Genomic DNA, 10,610 nt, shown 5'->3' on the forward strand with positions numbered 1-10,610 from the left:
TTAATTAATTAATTAATTAATTATCATATTTTCATTCGTTCATTATAATTTCATTCATTAATTTATTCATTCATTCGTTATCATATTTTCATTCATTCATTATTATATTTTCATTCATTCATTCATTCATTCATTCATTCACTCACTCACTCACTCATTCATTCATTATCATATTATCATTAATTCATTCACTCACTCACTCACTCACTCATTCATTATCATATTTTCATTCATTAATTTATTCATCATCACATTTTCATTTATTCATTCATTCATTCACTCACTCATTCATTCATTATCATATTTTCATTCATTAATTTATTCATCATCATATTTTCATTCATTCATTCATTCACTCACTCATTCACTCACTCACTCATTCATTCATTCATTATCATATTTTATTCATTAATTTATTCATCATCACATTTTAATTTATTCATTCATTCATTCATTCATTCATTCATTCACTCACTCACTCACTCACTCACTCACTCACGCATTCATTCATTATCATATTTTCATTCATTCATTCATTCATTCATTCACTCACTCACTCACGCATTCATTCATTATCATATTTTCATTCATTCACTCACTCACTCACTCACTCACTCATGCATTCATTCATTATCATATTTTCATTCATTCATTCATTCATTCATTCACTCACTCACTCACGCATTCATTCATTATCATATTTTCATTCATTCACTCATTCACTCACTCACTCACTCACTCACTCATGCATTCATTCATTATCATATTTTCATTCATTCACTCATTCACTCACTCACTCACTCACGCATTTATTCATTATCATATTTTCATTCATTCACTCACTCACTCACTCACGCATTCATTCATTATCATATTTTCATTCATTCACTCATTCACTCACTCACTCACTCACTCACTCACGCATTTATTCATTATCCTATTTTCATTCATTCACTCACTCACTCACTCACGCATTCATTCATTATCATATTTTCATTCATTCACTCATTCACTCATTCACTCACTCACTCACGCATTTATTCATTATCATATTTTCATTCATTCACTCACTCACTCACTCACTCACTCACTCACTCACTCACGCATTCATTCATTATCATATTTTCATTCATTCACTCATTCACTCACTCACTCACTCACTCACTCACTCACTCACGCATTCATTCATTATCATATTTTCATTCATTCACTCATTCACTCATTCACTCACTCACTCACTCACTCACTCACTCACTCACTCACTCACTCACTCACTCACTCACTCACTCACGCATTCATTCATTATCATATTTTTATATGTGACTGATCATAGGCCTCACTGAGTTAATAAATCTCAGTTTGAGTGAACATTGACAAAAACTGAATTATCTACATAGTACTTTTTTCACTCAAAAACTAAGATGCATAAGCTCAGATCAGTGAGGCCTATGACCAATCAGTTTCAAAAGGAAATACAAAACCTGTGCTAATTGAAAGAAAACATATATAGCGTGATGAGATATTCACCAGCATTTTTTTAAATGCTGGTTATTTTTGACTGGGAACATAATAAATAATAAATAAATTAAATAAAGAAGGACAAATAATTTTCATCACAGCACATTTAGGGGTAAATAAGGTACAAAGATACCATTTAGAATTTGTACCTTGGTGTACCACCTCAGCGACAGCTTTGTACCTTATTTTCTGAGAGTGTAGGATAAATGAAAAACAAAAAAAAGGGTTTGTGCTAAAATTATGCTTTCAAAGATGTATAATCCCAAAACCTGTGCATTCCTGACCTTTAAAGCTATGGATCTGCTAGCATATTTTATTATTATTATTATTTTGGTTTTTATTTTATATTTTACTGTGCATAACCAAAAACTACTCCCTTTACACATTTTCATTACTGACCATGTAAGCCTGCATGAAGTCTCCACTGAACAACAGACGAGAGAAACAGACACCCAACAAGCACAGTATTGTTTCTGTCAAATTTTTATTTCTCAGGCCTAAACAGAGAGTAAATGCCTAGTGTTTTTTTTGTTTGTTTGATTGTTTTTTTTGCACATAAGAATAAAAATACTCTCATGTCATTTCTTTCTGTTCCAGTTTTCTCACTTTTGAACTGAGCACTTTTCTAACAATAGAGATTTCATAGATTACATAACTGCAAGGCAAAAGTCTTCATTTGTAATTTATCATATACTAAAAATACAATACGTATCATGGCAAGCAAATGGTTGGGGTAATTAAATCGTCAAGGGAGGCAAAGAGAGGTCTTAATTAAGTTACGAAAACGGCATACTCTAGAGCCCCAGAGGAATTTCCAGTGGAGCTTGACATACTGTGACTTATAATGTAATTATAGCTTTAATACCAAGCTAAAAACCAATGCAAACAAAATGCTTTGGCTTCTCTCACTGTTTATAGACCTGCGGTCATAACCTAAAGTGATAAAGAAAGCTGTAATCTGGGTAAATGTGTGGAAAATCACAACTCAAAAAACATTATTATGTAGTGTTAAAAACGCAATCATGATTTGTGGTCAAATACAGTAGTTGTGGCAAATACTGTTTTCACTAGATTTATTCCTGCAGAACGTCACATGCAATGGCCTAAAAAATCTGTTTAAAAAGGTGGTAGTGATTATCATAACCTAATAATAGGCTAAACAAGAGGTAGGAGAGTCTTTCTCATCACTATTGTGTGAACAAGGTTTAGTGCTTTAGGGAGGCTGACCTTACATTTAATGCGCTCTAAGATGATTTAGATGCAAAAACATCTGCTAAATGGCGTGCAATTTTGCACTGCTGCTGTAGGCGGAGAAGCACAAGAGAAGAGGGCATGAGTCAGCGGATCTCAGTCAGACTTTCATCTATAACAGCTTCACACCCACAGACCAAATTTACTCAGTTTACTCAAATTTTCTTTGTTACAAACAGAAATATATTAAAATGTAAGTGAAGCCCAGAGTTCATGCAAGTCTAAGCAGTCAATGAAATCAGTGTGATTATTCAGTACTTAATCTTCCTATTAAGCAATATGCTATACTGGTTAAAAGTCTGGAATAACTTTAGTTTAGGGACAGTTCTCACTATTAACTAGTTGTTTATTAATATGCACAGTACTAGCATATTGGCTGTTTATTAGTACTTATAAAGCAGATATTAATGACTTATTCTGTATGAACATTGTTTAGAACCCTTAATCCTACCCCATACCTAAACTTAACAGCTACCTTACTAACTATTAGTAAGCAGCAAATTAGGAGTTTACTGAGACAAAATTAAAAGTAGTTAATAGTTAATAGTTAGTTAATAGTGAGAACTATTCCCCAAACTAGTGTCCAAGATTTTTTGTTTTTGAAAAAAAAAAAAACCTCTTATGCTCACTGAAGCTGAATTTATGTTATTAAAAATACAGTAAAAACAATAACGTTGTGAAATATTACAATATAAAAACAATACTTTTTAGCAGCCATTAATTCAGTTTTCAATGTCACATGACAATTCAGAAATCATTCTAATATGCTGATTTGGTGCCCAAGTAACATTTCTTATCAAGACTAAAGTTAAAAACTGTTTGTGCTATTAAATATTCTTGTCAACCATGATACTATTAAAAAGATTAATAGTTTTATTAAGCAAGAATGTTTTCAATTGATCAAACGTAACCTTAAAAAAATGTATCACAGTTTCTACACAAATAATAAATAGCAAAAACTGTTTTCACTGTTGACATTATAACGAAAACCATTATAAATAATTGAGCACCAATAATAATTGATAATAATTAAGCACAATATATTATAATAATTTATGGCTGCTGATAATTCAGCTTTTCCATCAAAGGAAAAAGTTGTATTTTAAAATACATTAAAATAGAAAAAAAGTTATTTTAATTTGTAATAGAAATTCTTCTGTAATAATAATGACTGAATCCATTTATTCAAAATGGCAGAGGAAGACATTATCCGAGCATTTTGTTTGCTTGTTTGCAACCTTACGCTACTTTGCATTGTTCTTAGTAGATTGCGTTGGTCATTCTGTAAATGAGATGTTGCATCTGTGTTCTTTACTGTAATCTGTGCATTGTCAGTAGATCACCCCACTTTCCACTCCCATTGGTGCTTTTTTGGAATTGCACTTTTGCACTAATATGCCTTGTTTAGTAAATCTGGCCCTTGGTGAGCGAAAAGAGATTTCTTCATTTTTCTGTAATGTATAATTATATATAAATATTTTTTTTTTTTAAATCATGGCTGACCTGTTAAATACTCCAATTGATGTAGGAAATAAATTTGAACATAATCTTTTATTAATCTGTTGCCAGCAGCAAGAAGCATTTACACAGTATTTGACGTAATCTCACTCCATGTCATCTATTAGCAAGGTGGGCAAGTGCTACGACTGTGATAAGCAGGAGTCAAATCAAAGCACATCAGACTGCCATATAATCAAACAGAGGAGGTCAGGGGTGGCACATCAATATCCAGTTTCCAAAGTGACAGGAAAGACTTTTTCTAATTATCTACAGGAACGGAAATGAAAAGACACTGACTTTAATCCAATAGGTCATAAATTAAGAAGTACCCATTTATTTTTAGCTAAAATTGGATTGCACCAGTGTTTCTCAATTTTGTTCACTCATTTCAAAAGCATTTTATTGAGTATTATTATGCTTACACACATCACATGATGCCATAAAAATGTTGTAAAACACTATAGTTGCCCGACTATCCTGGGAAATGACTACATTTGCTTGCTTGGATTCAATTCTGTGTCGCTTCGGCAGAATGCCACATTTACTTAAATCTCTTGCGTAGATATAGTTTGTTGGCATGCCAACCAACAGAGACCAGACGTGTGGGCCTGCAGCATTTCGTCAAGGTCATGAAAAACTTGGTGACATAGAAAATGAGTCTAATGGAGTGAGTCACAATGCACACACAAACACACACATATTCAGCACTTTAATCTTTTAAAATGGTTGGTTATAAAAATCCTGTTGTTTGTGTTTGCACTTCTGAGTGGAGCTCAGGAGGCAGAACGGTTCAACATGTAGATGTCAGCAGTCACAGGCTGTGAGGCTGACAGATATATATTATGCTATAATTATGCTAAATAAATATTGTGCTGGCTTATTCGAAAGCTTTTATTCCGACTAGCAGAATCATCCACAAACTGATGTCGTTTTCATGGAACATTCAAATTTAGACAAATAGGATTATTTACATTTAATGTCAGCTTATGCATATAATTGCTTCTTTGCGGTAAATAAAAAAAAAATAATTCACATTAATCAACAACAACAACAATAAGTTCATCATCATTTGACCTCATTTACTCATTAGGCACTCTGAAAATTGTAAGCTTTAGTTAATAGCATTTACACTTATTGACATTCAGAATTAAATCAGTTGTCTAATATATGCTACAAATATGCAGTTTAGTGTATAATACAGTCACATGCTCTGGGAAAAATCTGTCCTTTCATACCGATCCAAGGCCAGCTTCATCTACCCAAAGCTTTATTTTTAACCATCAGGATAAACATTTACTAAGTCTTCTGAAATCTTTCTTTGTCAGAGCCCTGTTAAAATAAAAATAAAATAAAATATGGTCAGTCTGTAAATGTAAATCCATTTTATTGGATTAGATTAGGTGGTTGTTAAGGAATCTCTGTATGTTGCCTGTTCAAGGCTCACATTCTCAGACAGATTAAGAAGGGCAGACAAATATTCTGAATACTTTAGATTCCACAGGTTTTTGGACTCCTTTATTTTAGCTTCAGCTAAATAGACCACTGGATAGCTTGAACTGGAGCATGACATTCTCCTTTACAGTTAGTATTACTCACTATCCAAATAAAGAACTCCACGACACATTTTTCCAGAACTTAACTGAAAAATTACTTATAGTGAGTTGGTTTGTACCATGGAACTGATATAGAAAGGCAGGCATGATAAATGAGCTGACGATTTCAATGCATTGAGTTCAGATGTGTGGGAATGTGATGGACGAAGCAGTGATCAGCTATCTGACAGCTGGGAGAACAGCTGCACACATTCCATAGCTGTGCCTGCAGGTGTTGAGTCCTGTCTAATTAGACCTGACCTGCCAGCCACTGTTAGCCAGCCTTAGAGTGATGGCACACAATCAGCTAATGTACCTGAAGCTGTAACAGTTTATGTTGAAGAGCTTAAGATAGACTTCCTCTGTTAGTGAAAGCTCTGCCAAACCATGCTCACTCAGTTACAATATCTTTGGCAGGCAGACAGACTGAAAGTGGCTGTCTAAATCATCTTATCATTCACAAACAGAATGCTTTAGTTTTCACATGGAAATGCTTGGGTAAGTGACAAAATAGGAGGTTTGGAGGATTTGTGGGGGTTTGTTATAAAATTATACTATTTATTTAAAAGAATTTCGACTAATCATTTAGTAGCGTGAGAGGGTCTAGATAAAATAGTGAGCATGTCAGTGTTGGTTGATCAATAATGAGAATCACATATGATCATGAATGAGAAATCTTACCCTAAATTACAAAAGCTAAAAGGTACATCTTTTTACCTTATTTATCCCTGAATGGGACATTAGTACCTTAAATGTAGATATAGGGAAAGGGAAAGGGAAGTGGGGTGTGGCCAAGTATGGTGACCCATACTCGGAATTTATGCTCTGCATTTAACCCATCCAAGTGCACACACAGTAGTGAACATACACCCGGAGCAGTGGGCAGCCAATGCTGCGGCGCCCGGGGAGCATTTGGGGGTTCTGTGCCTTGCTCAAGGGTCTCATATTGAGGGTGGAGAGAGTGTTGGTTATTCACTCCCCCACCTACAATCCCTGCCGGACCTGAGACTTGAACCCACGACCTTCAGGTTACAATTCCAAATCTCTATCCATTAGGCCACGACTGCCCTTTGGATATGCACTATATTGCCAAAAGTATTGTGTCACCCCCTTCTAATGAACAGGTTTGACTACTTTAGTAATTTCCATGAGTACAAATCTTAATGTTTAAGCATATAATGATATTCTAGGGAATTGTGTGCTTCTAATTTTATTGCAACAGTTTGGACAGGGCCCTTTTCTAGTCTAACATGACAGTGTCTCTGTGTATAAGGCAAGGTTCAAAAAGAAATTATTGATTCAGTCAGTGTGGAAGAACTTGACTGGTCTGCATAAAGCAAAGTCCTAATCTCATCTGAACACCTCTGGTGTGACTTTAAATGCAGACCTTGAGCCGAAAACTCATCACCAAACACCAATGGATGTTGGTACATGGAACATGGATCCATCATGCCTTGTTACCACTGTGCATCAATATGGGCCAACATCTCTAAAGAATGATTTCAGCATCTTGTTGAATCAATGCCACGTAGAATTAAGGCAGTTCTGAAGGCGAAAGGGGGTCAAACACAGTATTAGCATGGTGTTCCTAATAATCCTTTAGGTGAGTGTGTATATACCATTTTAAATGAATTTGCTCTTGTAACTACCATTTTCTATTACTACAACTTCACTATTGCTAAATTCCTTGTGTGAACCACAAACTTTGAATAGATTTTATTTTTAAAAATTTTTTTAAACATCATACTGTATTTTTAAACAGTCATAGTGTCAGACCTCTGTTGTGTGTGTCTTGTGTTTCCACGTGCTCCCTGTGTTTCCATGCCCATATTTGGTTTGTTTCCTGTCCTCATCCTATGTGATTATTGGTTAATTCAAGTCTAGCCGTGTTTGTCTGATTATCCCTGATATTTAAGTCCTGTCTGTGTTGTGGTATGTCGTCTGGTCTACTCGTTACCCCCGGTGTTTGATGTCTGTGTTTGCCTTGCCTTGCCTTGTCCTGCCCTGTCCTGATGTCGACATTAAAGTCTGTTATTTGAGTTACATCCTCATCTCCGTGTTCCTTGTTCCTCCCTGTTGTGTGCACCGTGACACATAGTGCATGTATCTCCTGCATAACATAGTTTTAAACTTGACAGTGTTTTGTTACAATGTGTATTATTTAGTTATATTTATGCATTATTGTATGTTATTATTAGTACATTTTGCATAAAATGAATAGCTAAAAAAGCAGTATATAAAGAGTATGTCCTTTCATACTGATGCATAGAGGATTAGCATTTTAGTCAGAAGCAATGCTATAAAATTGTTTTAATGATTAAAACGCACAGCTTTTCACTTCACAAGATGTTAATTGATGGACTGGTATCATGTGGATTATAGACTGTTTGGCCTGACGGCACCCATTCATACTGCATTGGTGAGCAAATTTTTTGAATTTTGAAGTATGCTGACCCATACTCAGAATTTGTGCTCTGCATTTAACCCATCCAAGTGCACACACACAGTAGTGAACACACACCTGGAGCAGTGGGCAGCCAATGCTGCGGCACCCGGGGAGCAGTTGGGGGTTCAGTGCCTTGCTATTGAAGGTGGAGAGAGCACTTGTTATTCACTCCCCCCACCAACAATTCCTGCCCGACCCAAGACTCGAACCCCGCAACATCAGGTTACAAGTCTGATGCTCTATCCATTATGCCATTTCTTCGAATCTTGGATGGCCTAAAGAAGAATAAACTTTAAACAAATTTTCATTTTTGAGTGTGCTATTCCTTTAATGACATGTACATTTAAGAATTGAAAAATATAACTGAAAATCCATTTCCATATGGCTGTAAATATTAATTTTTTTAAAGAAATTCTAGCAACCACAACTGCAAACAAACCTTAAGTTGTTTTCATTATTATTATTATTTTCCCCTCCTTATTTAATATTAGATTCCTCCTGCATATTAAAATTCTAGGTTGAATATTTTCCATGACACGCAGCTGTGAGATCTTGACACATTTTACATGACAGTTTGTTTTCAGATGAAGACAGGACTTTTGGATTCCCGGCATTTGAGAAAGCTTCATTTTGACTCATGTTTCAATTACAGATGAGCAAAATCCTCAAGAGCGCATGTGGAGTGAAAGAAAAGAAACTTTCTTGAAGGACCACATTTTTTTTGTTTATTTATGATTATTTTGTTAATGAAAACGAAAAGTTTAAACTTCAGAATGTGACTCAAACTTGACAATCCCTAAGGTTCAACTACTGGTTAGGAAATTTTAAAAACTGCTGTTCATAATCTACAGTATATCACAGATACAAAGATCAATCTCATTCTGAATGCTGATTTTTGTTGATGTTGTCAGTTACACATTTATGGCATATCTGATTATTTGCCTTATTCTGCACTGGTAACCAAGGTCCATATTCAACAAACAGTATCGTATAACAAAAATTTCAAAATACATGTATATTTTCCTTGTTACACTCTTGTACTAGCAATAAACAGTTCACAAATATTAAACCATTTTAAATGACTGCATATAAGCAGCACATGATTTAGTAGAGACTGTAACACAGCGAAGTAGGATTTAGTTGCTATGGAAACATACAGCAGCTCTCTGCTCTTATCTGACATTGAGTTAAATCTAAAGAGATGCTAGAAATTCTTTACAATGAAATACAACAGAGAACGTATCTTCTGACGTACATGCGCTTAGATGATGCACTGCATTTCCTGTCATCGTGTCATGAATGTTTGAATCTTGATTTAAAAAATTGAAAGTGATACGAGGCACTGGCTGAGACACCCGATACATTGTTTAAAAGAATCCAGAGTCAAAGAGTGCTTGATGAAAGACTCCTTCAGTGTCTATCGGTGATAGTCATGTTGAGGGCGGCAAATATCTTACCGCACACTTGGGCTGCTCTGTGGGTTTATGAGTTGTGTGAGAGAGGCAGGAGAGAACCTGGGAAACAGGAGACGTGAGGACTCATAAATAGTTTTGATGAAGAAGGATCTCTTCTCTTTCTTCTTTACCTTTTTCTGTAGCACAAAATTTCGAATTATACAAATTTGCCATGCAGCAATTTACCAAAAAGTAGTAGTTAGACTGGGTGGCTCTCCAAGCATGAAAAAAAAAAAAACATAAACCATTTACAAGGACAGTTCATACATTTTTCTAAATATTCTGGGTAACACTTTACAGTATGGTCTCATTTATTAATATTAGTTAATTATTATTATTTTTTTTTTAAAGATAGTTACATTAGTAAATGTTGAATTATTTTTTACTAATAAATGCTTTAGAAGTTCAGGTTACGCTTTGTTTAAAGGTGTCCTTGTAATTATACACTGTATCAAGGACATTAATGAGGTTATCATTTAACAACGTTTGCTTTAGGGTTGATTTTTATGTTATTTAAGTTATGTTATATAATATTTAAGTTATTGTCTTTACTATAGTATGTACATGTAAGGTGTAACACTGCACTTATAGTTAGATCATGTTAAAGTAATATGTGACCCTGGACCACAAAACCAGTCTTAAGTGTAATTTTTTCGAAATTGAGATTTATGCATCATATGACAACTGAATAAATAAGCTTTCCATTGATGAATGGTTTGTTATGATAGGACAATATTTAGCCGAGATAGAACTATTTGAAAATCTGTAATCTAAAATCAAAATATTGAGAAAATCACCTTTAAAGTTGTCCAAATGAAGTCGTTAGCAATGCATATTACTAATCAAAAA

This window comes from Barbus barbus (assembly GCF_936440315.1).
Source record: "Barbus barbus genome assembly, chromosome: 8".
NCBI classification, from domain to species: domain Eukaryota; kingdom Metazoa; phylum Chordata; class Actinopteri; order Cypriniformes; family Cyprinidae; genus Barbus; species Barbus barbus.